The 14,379-nt window shown below is 34.6% G+C and overlaps 1 long non-coding RNA gene across 3 annotated transcripts in view; it reads right to left on the bottom strand.

Annotated features, from left to right (window-relative positions):
• The window catches only part of LOC129057869 (uncharacterized), a 61,240-nt gene that overhangs the window by 32,297 nt on the left and 14,564 nt on the right, over positions 1–14,379 (bottom strand). For all 3 annotated transcript variants that reach the window (XR_010135905.1, XR_008522649.2, XR_010135906.1), the window contains exon 7: positions 10,793–11,011. This is a non-coding gene — a long non-coding RNA (uncharacterized LOC129057869). The remainder of the gene's footprint in view (positions 1–10,792; positions 11,012–14,379) is intronic.

The raw sequence follows: 14,379 nt of genomic DNA, 5'->3' as shown, positions 1-14,379 counted from the left end.
AATAGCACTGTGTTTTTCCTCTCCAAAACCCCAAACCCTATTTTAATCATTTAAAAAAAAAATCAGACAGACTGGGCACAGTGGCTCACGTCTGTAATCCCAGCACTTTGGGAGGCCAAGGAGGGCGGATCACGAGGTCAAGAGATCAAGACCATCCTGGCCAACATGGTGAAACCCCGTCTCTACTAAAAATACAAAAAATTATTTGGGCGTGATGGCGGGCGCCTGTAGTCCCAGCTACTCGGGAGACTGAGGCAGGAGAATTGCTTGAACCCAGGAGGCGGAGGTTGCAGTGAGCCAAGATCGTGCCACTGCACTCCAGCCTGGGGGACAGAGCAAGATTCGGTCACAAAAAAAAAAAAAAAAAAAAATTCAGACAAATTCCACGAGAGGGGCATCCTGTAAAATACCTGACCATTACTCTTCAAAACTATTAATGTCATCAAAACTGAGGGACATCTGAGAAACTTTTACAGCCAAAGAAAACCTAAGGAGTCATGATGACTAAATGGGATGTAGTATTCTCAATACAATCCTGCAACAGAACAAGGATATTAAGTAAAAACTACATAAATGTAAATGAAAATTTACTAATCAATCAATATTAGTTTGTTAATTGTGGCAAATGTACTATGTAACATGACAACTCCCTTCACAGCTTTTATAAAAATATAAAACTATTCTTTAAAAAGTTTATGAAAAAGCTACTGGAAGTTTGAGTCATTTTATAAAAACAAATTAACCAATTAATGCAAAAAAGATAAAAGTGAGACTATAAGGAAAGAAAATGATATAAAGGGATATATGTGGATCATATAATATGCCCAAGGTGCTTTGCTAAGCATCTTGCACATATTATGGAATTTGCCAACTTTGTGTCTTATAACTTTACAAAAAGAACATTGTTATTTCCAAATTTTAAATTAATAAATTCAGTGAGAGGTTGTATGATCTAATATGAAAATTGCAACAAATAATATTAAAAGTTTAAGCCCAGACTTGTTTGTTAGATTTTTTCATTATGTATATATAAACATGAAATTTTCCATTTCAACCAGTTTTTAGAGAATAATTTAGATACATTAATTACATTCTCAATGCTGTATATCCATCCTCCCCTATTTCCAAAGCGTTTTTATCACTCCAAGCAAAACTCTGTACTCACTGTCCTGTCCTTCCAGAACTTGGTAATTTCTAATCTTTTTGTCTCTGTCAGTTTGCCTATTCTAGATATTTATTACATAAGTGAAACCATACTATGTATGTTCTTTTTTGTGTGGCTTATCTTAGCGTAATGTTTTTAAGATTTATCCATGTTTTAGCATGTATACAAATTTCATTTCTTATTATGGTTGAATAGTATATTATTGAATATATGTTCCATTTTTTAAATTTTTTACCCATAATGTAAACTTGGTTTGCAATTTTATGTAAATTTAACTATCAGCTTTTTGATTTATGCAAAAAACAGTCTTTTGGGATTTAGAAATTTAGGGATTATGTTAAATATATATATACAAATTGATACTTTAGTTTTGACATCTTAATGCTATTAAGTATTCCTGCTTATGAATTAAGCAGGAATTAAGCTTATGAATTAATTGAATTCCTTCAATTAATATTAGGTCTTCTGAAATTTCTTTTAGCAATGTTTCATTGTTTGCTGTACAACTATTTAACTTTGTGGTTAAATGTATTCTTAGATATTTTATTCTATTATATTATATGCTATTATAAATGAAATTGCTTTTTAATTTTGTTTTTCAGATTGTTCATTATGGGAGTATGGAAATACAACTTATTTGTATGTGTTGGTTATATAATATTCAACTTTGCTGAATTCATTCAATCGCTCTAGAAGCTTCTTTTGTGGATTCGTCAGGATTTTCTATAAATAGGATTTGCCACTGTGAATAGAGAACTTCATTTCAATTTGGATTTTTGTATTTTATTCTCTTCTTGTAACTGCTCTAGGTAGAACATCCATTATAATGTTGAAGAGCAATGACAGAAGCAGGTATTCTTGTCTTGTTTCTGATTTAGGGGTAGAGACTGCATTCTTTGACCAATGAATATGATGTTAGTAATGCATTTTTTAAAAAGTACATTAGTGTATTTCATCATATTTTGGAAGTTCCAATATATTGATGGCTTTCTGAGTGTTGTCTATGTCAATTGAGATGACAATTTTTTTTTCATTATTTCCATTAATGTTGCATCACACTGATGACGTTCTGTGTTGAACTATCGTTGTTCTCTGGGATAATAAATTCCACCTGGTCATGATGTATAATTCTGTCAAGATACTGTTGGATTAAGTTTGATATTACTTTGGAGAGAGACATTTGTACTTTTATATTTATAAGGGATATTGATCTATAATATTCTTTCTCGTGATATCTTTGGTTTCTGACTCATCAAAGGATTAAGGAACTGTGGCCTACTCTGCTGTTGTTTAGAAAAGTTTGAGAAGTATTGCCATTTATTCTGCTTTAATTGTTTTTTAAAATATAGTGTAGTAACAAAAAATTGAGGTAGAGTAAGGTCAACAGATCAGAAGATATTTTCCATTGAAAAGATAATATGTTACAGTTCTGAAGAGGGATGCACAGACAGGTACCAAGGGTCTATCAGGAGGCAGAGCAAGGTCAGGAGCCATGGACAAGAAACTTTCTTGTGTTTTATATGAGAACGAATGGGCAAAGCAAAGTAAGCAGGTTTAGGACTTGCTAATTTGAATAATTTCAGTGGAATCTGGGACATAGGGACTGTTCCTAGTTGTCTGATACCTGGCCATGGGGTAATCAGGGCTGGTGGATAGTGGTCTGACATGTTTGGGCCTGAAAAATGAAGTGGTAGGTGTGGGTTCTGTATTGGTTGTTTGGTATTTGAAAAGCATGCTTGCAGGTGAGTTGCTTACTATCTCAAGGAACCAGCTAACCCTGGGAGGGGCAATTCCTCCAGGATCAGTAAGGCCCCAGATGTTAAAGCATCACAATACAGAAAACAAAATGTTTGGTAGAATTCACCCATGAAACCATCTGGTCCTGGGCTTTTCTTTTTTGGGAGGCTTTTTGGAAGACTTTTGATTACTGATTCAATCTCTTCATTGAGTCAAAAATAACTTTTTATTGAGTCATTTGAGGCAATTTTGTGTGTTTCTAGAAATTTATCCATTTCATTTGGTTTTACAAATTTGTTGGTATACAGTTGTCCTTAAGTATCCTTGTGTAATTCTTTTTATATCTCTAAAGTCAGTACTAATGTTTGCTACTTTCATTTCTGATTAAATTACTTTCTCTCTCTGTCTCTCTCTTTTTTTTTTTTTGGTCATTATAGCTAAAGGTTTATCAATTTCATTAATCTTTCTCAAAGAAACAACTTTGGCTTTTGTTGATTCTCTCTCTTGTTTTTCTATTCTGTATTTTATTTATTTCCTCTCTAATCATTATTATTTCTTCCTTTATGCTACGTTTCATTATAGTATATTCTTTTTCTAGTTTCTTAGAAGGTAAAGTGGGTTTATTGATTTTAAATCATTCTTTTTTCAATGTAGCTGTTTGCTGCTATAAATTTCCTTGAGTGCTACCTTCTTCATATACCATATATTTTGATGTATTCTATTTTTATTTCAATCAAGCCTGAATATTTTCTAAATTTTTCTCTGATTTCTCCCTTCATGCATTTGTTGTTTAAGGCTATGCTATTTATTTTACACATATTTGTGAATTATTTTCATCTTTTACTGATTTCTATCTTAATTCCATTCTAGTCATCAAATATATCTTGGATGATTTCAATATTTTTAAATTGATTGAGACATGTTTTGAATCTTAATATATGGTTTATTTAGGAGAATAATCAATGTGGACTTGTGAAAGATATGTTGTCTGTTGTTGCATGAAGTGCTCTTCTTATGTCTGCTAGGTCTACTTTGTTTTTAGTATTTTTCAGTCCTCATTTTAAAATTTGTATTGTGTCTACATGTCTAATCATTATTTAAGGTAGTGTAGTAAAGTCTCCAGTTATTACGGCATCACTGTCTAATAATAACCTTAATTCTGTCAGTTTACTTCCCAGATTATGCACTCATTGTTTATAAACAATGTTGATAGTTGTTATATCCTCTGGATGAATTGGACTTTATATCAATATATAAGGCCTTTCTTTGTCTCCTGCAACAGTTTCAACTTAAAGTCCAGTTTATTATTAGTTTAGCCACCTCAACTTTCTTTTGTTTAATATTTGTGTAGCATATCATTCTTCATCTTTTCTTTTGTCTCTAAATGTGTCTTTGGATCTAAACTGAGTCTTTTGTAGACAACATACATATAGTTGGGCATCTATCACTCTCTGTCCCCTCTAGAAACTGGGTTCTTCTATGTAACAGGCATGGAGAAACAAGTGTGCTGCTTGTTTGTTTGTTTGTTTGTTTTGCTTTTAATGTTGAATCTTATAGTAGCCAGTTTATTTAGTGACTTTCCTGAAATATTTGTGCAGAAAGTGTATGCCTTGTCATGTGTGATAGTTGAAGTCTCTGTCCCTTAGCTTGTGTTCAGCTAAAGTTTTGACAGAAATTTCCTTGAACATCAGGAAGAAAAAACAAACATAAAACCTCTCCCAATTTTTGAACATTGACTCTGTGTTGGATCACTCCTAACACTATTCAGCTTTTATTGAGTCTAGGAGAAAGCTTATCATCTTCTCAGATTTTTCTGAGGATGCATCTTTCTTTGGGTATGAATGGTATGAATGTGGTTTTCTAAATTCCCAAATACGGGGATGTTTTTGAAAGTCTAAAATCTCCAGTGAATCTCTCTCAATTTTTATTCAGTGGCCTTAGGTAGCTTGCTGTATGTATTCACAATGTATTTTGCACCTGGAATCTCTGGGTAATTATTTTACCTTGCAGCACTTTTTAGCTTCATTATAACTCACTTTACTTCATTGTAATTTATTAGCTATTTTCTTTCTCTCTTGTTTCCTCCATTTCTTTCTTTCTTTCTTTCTTTCTTTCTTTCTTTCTTTCTTTCTTTCTTTCTTTCTTTCTTTCTTTTTCTTTCTTTCTTTCTTTCTTTTCTTCCTGCTCCTCCTCCTCCTTCTTCTTCTTTGTTTTTCTTTTTTGACAGAGTCTTACTCTTTCACCCAGGCTGGAGGGCAGTGGCATGAATGTAGCTCTGTGCAGTCTCAGCCTCCTTGGGCTAAGTGATCCTCCCATCTAAGCCTCCTGAGTAGCTGGAGACAACAGATGTGTGCCATGATGCCCATATAACTTATTTTTTTTTTCCACAAAGACAGAGTCTCACCATGTCATCCAGGCTGGTCTCAAACTCATAGCCTCAAGCTATTCTCCTGCCTTCGCCTCCAAAAATGCTGGGATTACAGGTGTGAGCCACTGCACCTAGCCTCATTGGCTATTTTTTCATATACCCTCACCTTTCCAATATTATTTCTTTGTACTCTTCAGATTTCTTTGTACTGTGCTATAGCCATACATAATTTAATTCCGTTCCAATAACTCACCATACATAAAACCTCTTGCCGTAGTACATGTATTTCTTCTGTAAAGGAATGACTTACTCTTACACGAGCTATCTCCTACTGAACTCCATCTCCCAGCATGGACATTTCTAATACTCAGCTGCAGAACTCAAAGTTATCACATGCATCTACAACTTGTTTACTAGCTTCACTCTCCTTTTACTGCTGCTGCATATCCATGTTCATTGTTCCTGCATACTCAGACCTCTGAGACTGCTGCTATGGGAGTTTGGCTCTTCCTACTACTTCTGGACTCAGAGAAAGTGTCACAGCCCAGGGTATTGGCTTTAATTTTCTAGCTCTTTCTAAAGGGTCCAGGTGATACAAACTAGAAGTTCAAGCTGTTAAACTCCTCATGGTGGTAAAACCTGGCCATAGGAGATAAGACATAGAATGGATCTGGCAGATAAATTTCTTCTCTGACATCCCTCAGAGAAATTGTTACACATATGCTGAGGTTCAGTGCACTATCTCTATGAAAGTGTCATAGACTGATGAAAAAAACAGTGCTTTCCTGAGAAGTGTGCCTACCTCAGTACCACATCATCTTGTATTCATTTCCCTCCTTCCCTACCTCATTCACTTTCCCTATTTTTTTTTTCTGTTGTTGTTTAATCTGGGATTATCTCTTTTCCATTTAATTCCTAGAATATACATTTCGGCTCAGTCTCTGGAAACTGAGGCACAGAGAGGTTAAATAATTGACAATGCTGTAATTTAGACCTAAGCTGTATGGTTCTACCATATGTGTGCCTAACCATTGGGATAGGATGCTTCGGAGTTCCTTTAATAAGTTCCCCATCACCTTGTATATTTTGTCATGTCCCTATACATAACCTATATAGTAGTTACTCAATATTTTCCAGGAGCCCCACGAAAGCAGGCCACAAGTATGCCTTGTTAAGTCTTGCATTACCAGGCCTAGCACAATACCTGCCATATATAAGTACTAAGCAAATATTAAGATAATTCATTAAATAGTATGGAAATTACAGAAATGTTATCATATTGTTTTGCTGTCAGGCCCATATGCTATGCCTGTGCCAGATTGAGTGTTAATGAACCACCTGCCCAGGCCTAACTTCATGCCTTTTAGAATATGTAATATTTAGTTTTTATTTAAAGGACTTGCTTACAGGGATATTATTCTTGTAAGTGAAAAATATATAAGGAGAATTATGGACAAAAGAACATCTATCACTCAAGGTTAGATGCTGAAGAGAATTGTGACTGCATATATTTAATTACCATTGGGAAAAATCAAAGACGAACTTTATCTTAATGAACTTCATAATGTATACCATGGCATACTTTCTGTACTTTGTGCTTATTTTATTTATGACTGAAATGTCTGTGCTTACTCTCTCTGCCTAGTAAGTGCCCAATCATTCTTTAAAGCCCTGATTAAAAGATACTTTCTCCAGAAGGCTTTATACGTCCATTTGCCCCATGAAGAATCCGTTACTTCCACTTCTTTTCTTCCAGGACATTTTGTTCATTTCTCTATTTTATCAATTACGATATAGTTATAATTATATTTGTTGAGGTCTAATATTATCAGTCCCATAGAGGCTGATATTATTGTAGAATTAACAATGAATGTTGAAAAAGAATAGCATTCACAATGCTTAATTCTTCGTTTACTTGAGCTAGTGTATTTTTAAGTCAATAATCTGTGAGTAGTCATACACGTGTCCGATCACTTTTCTTTTATTTCTCACTTCCCTAATTAACTCAGGTAGCTTGGCTCATATATAGATTCTAAATGCCAGATTATAGTATAAGATGTTTGAAAAATGTAGGTTTAGAAATTTGCTTATTAAAGGATTAGCTAAACACTTTAACAAATTAGAGTTTTAAAAACTGAAGAAAAATGGCAAAGCTTGCTACCTGATAAAACATACTTGTGTGTGTGTTGCATATGAAAAAAAAATCTCTCTTCCTTTGCTTCAATACATATTTATTAACCTTGGGTCAAGTGGTTAAGATTCCATCCAGTACTATGGCATAGGGAGGTAGGAACCCAGAAAGAACCAGGTAGTCTACCTGGGTTAAGGAAAGATAGCTGAATATCTGGGAAAACTGAGGCAGCTAACATTTGCAAGATATATGACCAGAAAAGAAGTTGCACAGAGTCCTAAAAATCTGCAGAGGGTCCTCCTCAGGTATTCAACACAGTCCTGATAAAAGCACTTATGCAAAGAAACTACCCATGTTTGAGAAAAGAAGCACCCAAAAGTGTTAGTGTAAATAGTACTTGGTCCTCATACAAGGCTGGGAATTGTGCCTGTTCCAACAGAAAAAAATGGGAAGCCTCATACATGATGGGAAATTGGGCAAAGTGTTCAGTGCTAGTGCGATAATCTCCAATTAACATATCCTAAAATCAAAACCTGGAAGGGTCAAACCATTACCTCGTAACTGAATTGCATACTGAAGCAAATCTCTAGAATATTATCAAGACACCAATATTCAACTGTCTAAAATTTATGATATCTGGCATAAATGCAAAATTATCAGGCATTGAAGAAGATAGAAAATATGACCTCTGCTGAAGTGGAAAAAAAAGTCAATCAAAACTCTGACTGACTGATGTTAGAATCAGCATTAAAAAACACAAAAATAGTTACTGCATTAGTTCTGCATTTTGTGTGTTCAAAACATTAAGTAAAGATATGAAAAATATTAAAAAGACCAAAACACACTTACGGAGACAAAAACTTTAATGTCCAAGTTGAAAAATATACTGTATGAGAATAAAGATTAAAAATTACAGAAGGAAAGATTAATAAGTTTGAAAACATGATAATAGAAACTAAACAAAATGAAACACAGCAGGAGAAAAAGAATTTTTAAAAATAATTAAGGCTTCATAACTGTAGGATAACTTTAAGCAGCTTAATATACATGAATGGAACAGCAAAAGGGGTTGAAAGAAAAAAAAAAGGGTTTGAACATATAATGAGTATTTTTTTTTCTAAAGTTAACCAAAACTGTTAACCTACATATCCAAAAATCTCAATGAACCCCATGCATATAACACATGAAGGAAGCTACACCAAAGCACACTGCAATCATATTGCTCAAAACTAACAAAAAAGAAAAAAATATTAAAAACTAAAGAAAAAAGACACATTACATTCATAAGAAAAAGTGCAAATTTCTCATCACAGACAATGAAAGTGAGACAATAATGAATGAAGATTTTTAAAGTACTAAAAGAAATGTAAACTGTCTGCCTAGAATTTTATATGTAGTCAAACCACCAGCAGTGACATAGAATACTTAAGCAATACTATCGAGTGACTTGACCTAACTTAATTTTGTGGAACACTCCACCTAAGAATAGCAAAATACACATTCATCTCAAGTGCACATAAAACATTTATTAAGATACAGGATATTTTAAAACAAAAAGCCCAACTCTCAATAATTTTATAAAAATTAAAGTCATACAAATTATGTTCTCTAACCACAATGAAATTAAATTAGAAATACATAAAAAAGATTTCTGAAGAATCCCCAAGTATAGGAAACTAAATAACAGATTGTAAAATATATATAAGACAAAAAAAAAACTAAGTGAAAATTAAAATGTATTTTGAATTGATTAAAAATGAATGTACAAAATATCAAAAATTGCTGGTCACTACAGAAGTAATTCACAGGTGAATTATACATCACTAAATGTTTATATTAGGAAAAAAAAAACAGTCTTGAGTCATTGTCCTCAGCTTCTACCTTGGAAACTAGCATAAGAAGCCTAATTATTCCAAAAGAAAGTAGATGAAAACAAACAATAAAGATTACAGTGGAAATTATTGAAACAAAATATCAAAAACATGTAGAGAAAATAAATGAAAAAAAAGCTAGGCCTTTGAGAAGATTAATAAAATTGATGAGCCTTGAAGCCAGCTAATCGCAAAATAGGGAGATGACACAAATGATCAATAACAGGAATGAAAAGGTGACATTGCTACAGATTCTAAAGAAAGGATGTTAAAGAGATTATAGAGCAGTTTATTAACAACTCTATGCAAACAAATATAAAAAATAAAATAGATTCCTTTAAAGACGAAACTACCAAACTCACTCAAGAAGAAATAGATAAACTGAGTAGTCCTGTATTTGTTAAAGACACAAAATATATATTTAAAATTGTTTCCACAAAGTAAACTAGTGAAGTGTGCCAACAATTAAGAAAGAAAGAATATAGATTGTATAAAAACTGTTCCAAAAAGTTAGAGAGGAGAGAATGTTTCCGTTTTCATTCTCTGAGAATAGAATCAACCTGTTGTCAAAACCAGATAAAGAAAAATGGAGGCTAATATTCCTCCTGAACATAGATGCAAAAATTATAGAAAAAAAAGAAACAATAACATAGAATTAGCAAATCAAATCCAATCATATTATTAGGGATAAGATATGATGACCATGTGTGATTTATTTCAAGAATGTAAGATTTGTTTAAAATTTCAAAATCAACGTATCGCAATATTAACACAAAAAAGATAAACAATATGATTACCCCAATAGATGCAGAAATAACATTTGAAAAAACCCAACTTACTTTCCTGATAAAGACATTCAGCAAATAGGAATAGGAGGGAACTTTGTCAGAAATTAATCATCAGAACATCCATGTGACTAATTCTTTAAACATTTGGGGGGAATACAATATACAAGGAAATTTCAGTGGCCAAACATAATTTCATATTACAACAAACTCTTTATCTGTTTCTTACATACGAAGCTGGGTATGCTGAATCAATCTCTCCCCTTCAACACACACTTTTGTCTCTCCTGTCTTTATTCTCCCTCCCTCTTTTCATTTACCCTACTAACTTCTGCCCACCTCCCTGCCCTTCTCTTGTCCATTTCCTTCATATATTTCAGCTTCTTCAGGGCCTTATTTTATTTTATTTTATGCTATTTTGAGATGGTTTCTCTCTTGTTGCCCAGGCTAGAGTGCAATGGTGCAATTTTGGCTCAATGCAGCCTCCATCTCCCGGGTTCAAGTGATTCTCCTGCCTCAGCCTTCCGAATAGCTGGGATTACAGGCACCTGCCATCACATCTGGCTGATTTTTGTAATTTTAGTGGAGATGGGATTTCGTCGTTTTGGCCAGGCTGGTCTCCAACACCTGACCTCAGGTGATCCGCCTGTCTTGGCCTCCCAAAGTGCTAGGATTACAGGACTGTTCATCTTATTATTAAATGTCCCAAATCTTCACCTTACTCCCAAGACTTACCTCTTTCCCTCTTGGGGGACAGTGGAATTTCAACTCCGCATCTGGCCACCTCATGCTTTTGGGTTTTTGCAGACCAGGTGGCTCTATTTTTTACTCATCCACTATGCCATGTGCAGATTTCTTCTAGAGAATGTATGAATACAAATCTTGTTGCTGTACTGGAGATGATCAAGCTTCTCTGTTTCTGCCTGTGCCACCTTGTCCCTCTTCTCCCTAGCTCTGTAGGGGTGGAAATAAGTGAGTGTGCACAGTTGATGTGTGTGTTTGTCCATTTGTGTATTCAAACAGGAGTCGGCAGCAACCAATCAGATTAGATGGCCATGGCCTAGAATGAATGGCTGACCAATTAGAACAGCTGTTACTCTTATCCCAGAACATACCAGCTAAGTATTGGCTCTATAAATATCACTTATATGCATGGTCATTCATTGTCTAACTATGTGTTCATTCATAATTCCATAATTGTGTCGTGTTTATATGAACTTAATTACCTATATAGGCTTTAATAACTTTTGTTGGAATAAAAAGTGCATAAAACTAAATTTACCATATTAATAATGTATGCATGTATAGATTCAACAGCATTAGGTACATCCACATTGTTGTTTAACAAATCTTCAGAATTTTCCATCCTGTAAAACTAAAACCTTACACATTTAGATAACTCCCCAATTCCCCCTCCCCACAGACTTTTGTTTCTATGAGTTTAACTACTATAGAAAACTCATATAAATGAAATCAGATAATATTTGTCTTTTTGTGTTTGGCTTACTGCATTTAATGTAATGTCCCCAAGGTTCATCAATGTTGAAGCATGTGTCAGAATTTCCCTTCTTTGTAAGGTTGAATAATATCCCATTGTGTGTAACATATTTTGTTCACCTATGTAGCTGTAGATGGATTCGCAGATTATTTCCACCTTTTGGCTATTGTGAATAGTGCTTCAGTGAATATGGATGTGCAAATTGCTCTTCCATATTCTTCTTCAATGCTTTTGGATATATATCCAGAAGTGGAATTGCTGGATAATATGATAATTCTCTTTTTAATATTTTGTGGCACTGCTATATTGTTTTCCATAATAGCTATGCCATTTTGCCTTCTTACCAAAAGTACACAAGCCTTCCAATTTCTCCATATTCTAGCCAACAATTCTTATTTTCTGGGTTTCTGGTTTTGCTTTTTAAATTTGACAGTAGCCCGCCTAGCCCTGTAGTAGCATGTAGTCTTTTGGCTTCATAGTCTTAGCACGGTCTTGAACTCATAGTAAGCACTTAATTAAATCAACAACAAAAATCACTATTAGCAAATTACACTGGTGGAGTAAATATTCCTTTGCTGATAACTAATTTGGACAAAAAGATTGAAATATATAATATACTTTTATGAACACATTGGAAGTTCCATGCAGGACCACTAGTTCACATTATTTACACATGACCAAGAACTACACAGCAACTTCCTGATGCATTATTAATTCCTTGTGGATGCCTTCCTGCTTTTCTATGCTTATCCATAAATGCATGAGTGCTGAATTTAATCTGATGTCACTCCCCAAAGCTGGTGCAGAGCTGTACCATTCCCGCTGTCACGGTTAAGAAGGTCCAGTGACATCGACAAAGGAGGCCTGAACCTGAGGACATGCTTCTCGTTCAGACGTAATTATAATGATATAGTCAAATTAATATTAAATTTATGAAAGCTGTATTTTACAAATAATCTATTTATTATTTAAAGGCATCCCTGGGTTCTCTCAAGCCAGGACTGCTGCTCTGACAGAGCAGAGGAATGCCAGGAACAGAGAGCAGACAAATTGTTCAGCATGGTTTAATTTTTTATGCATGTTTTCTACATAAGTAAATTGGAACATGGAGATTAGATCACACTCCAGCTGTTTCTTTTTAAACTGTCTTGTCCCTTCTAAGCTACTCCAAGACAATAATCAGCACTTTCTTTTCCCTGGGGTTATATATGAACACAGTGCCAAAGGGATATTAACCTGAGGCGAGTGGATGCATGTTTCCTCTTCAGGCAATGGCCACCATGGATGCTTCCTTTGGCTACTGCCATCAAATTGCTTTTCAGCTTTTTCTTGAGGTTTTTTTTTTTTTTTTTTGAGACGGAGTCTCGCTCTCTTGCCCAGGCTGGAGTGCAATGGCGAGATCTCAGCTCACTGCAAGCACTGCCTCCCGGGTTCGAGCAATTCTCTGCCTCAGCCTCCAGAGTAGTTGGGATTACAGGCTCCTGCCACCATGCCCAGATAATTTTTGTATTTTTAGTAGAGACGGGATTTCACCACCTTGGCCAGGCTGGTCTTGAACTTCTGACCTCATGGTCCACCAGCCTTTAACCCCTGCTGGGATTAGAGGTGTTTTTTATAAAAGTGAGAACCAGCAAGGTTAAACCAATTGCCAAAGGTTATCCAGCATGTTGCTGTGTGAGATGCTATTAAACAAATCAGTTTATTATCCTCTGCTCTTAATTAGGTCATACTAAATGTGATCAGAAATCATTTTCTCCAAGACAAACTTTTATTTCAATTCACTGGCACAGAGCTTTTATCTTCCATGCACTTTCTCTGGATGAAACAAATGCTGAAAGAGATGAACATAGAAACAAATCCATCTCACTACAATAGCTGTTTAAAGTTGTCTATGGAGAATAATGTCTATAGGCAAACAAAATAAGTCACCTTACAGGTATTCATTGATTTTTTTAATATATAAGTTGCTGTTTAGGCAATCTCAAAGATTAAAAAAATATAATGCAAATGCATGGTCTGTATGCTGAAGGAGCATATTCACTGGCTGTAGAAAGAAGATGCAAAACAATCCTAACTCCCCCACAGAACTCAAACATCTTGTGTGGCAAGTGCATACCCAAAGGTACTGTCAATATAAGGACCACCCTAAACAGTGCCTTGCTTTATCTAGCACCTGAGAGCCTCCCCTTCCTGAATGCAACCTCTGAACCCGCGTCCTTCTCAAGTATCCCTTTCTTGTAAGGGATACTAACCCAGGGAAGATATGTGCATGACTGACTGTGGAGGGGCTTAAATGTGATGCAAACATTTGGACATTGTCATGTTTATGAAATCAACCAGTGATGCATAAACTGTAAAAGAGTAGTGAATTGAGTTCCTTGGATAGATGAGGTTCAAGATGTTTTGACATGTTATCAAAATCCAATAAAGTGACTATGTTATATCAATAATGCAGAACACTGCATAATTTACAAGTACTCATTAGGAGGCTGATGATCACATTCTTTAAGAAGTTGAGGCAGCCGCTCAAATACGTTTCTTCAATTTCTTTGGCAGCTATAATGGGAAGCTGGCATCTATATGACTTTTTTTTTCTTTTTGAAATCTTAATAGACTTCTGTGTCTCCTACTTATGACTTACAAGCCACTTGGAGCACCCTAAATAATAATACTCTATAAATACAAAGGCCATATTTTTCTTTAGTTTTAAATGTTGTACTTCCCTCTATCATCGTAAGTTGTGTTTTTACTCTAATCTTTGTAATTTATTAAGTGATTTCCTCTTTTAATATCATTTAATATTTCAAACATCTTTCCACAAATA

Source organism: Pongo abelii, chromosome 11, assembly GCF_028885655.2.
Source record: "Pongo abelii isolate AG06213 chromosome 11, NHGRI_mPonAbe1-v2.0_pri, whole genome shotgun sequence".
NCBI classification, from domain to species: domain Eukaryota; kingdom Metazoa; phylum Chordata; class Mammalia; order Primates; family Hominidae; genus Pongo; species Pongo abelii.
The sequence above is the reverse complement of the archived record's forward strand: the minus strand, read 5'-3'. Positions and strand labels throughout refer to the sequence as shown.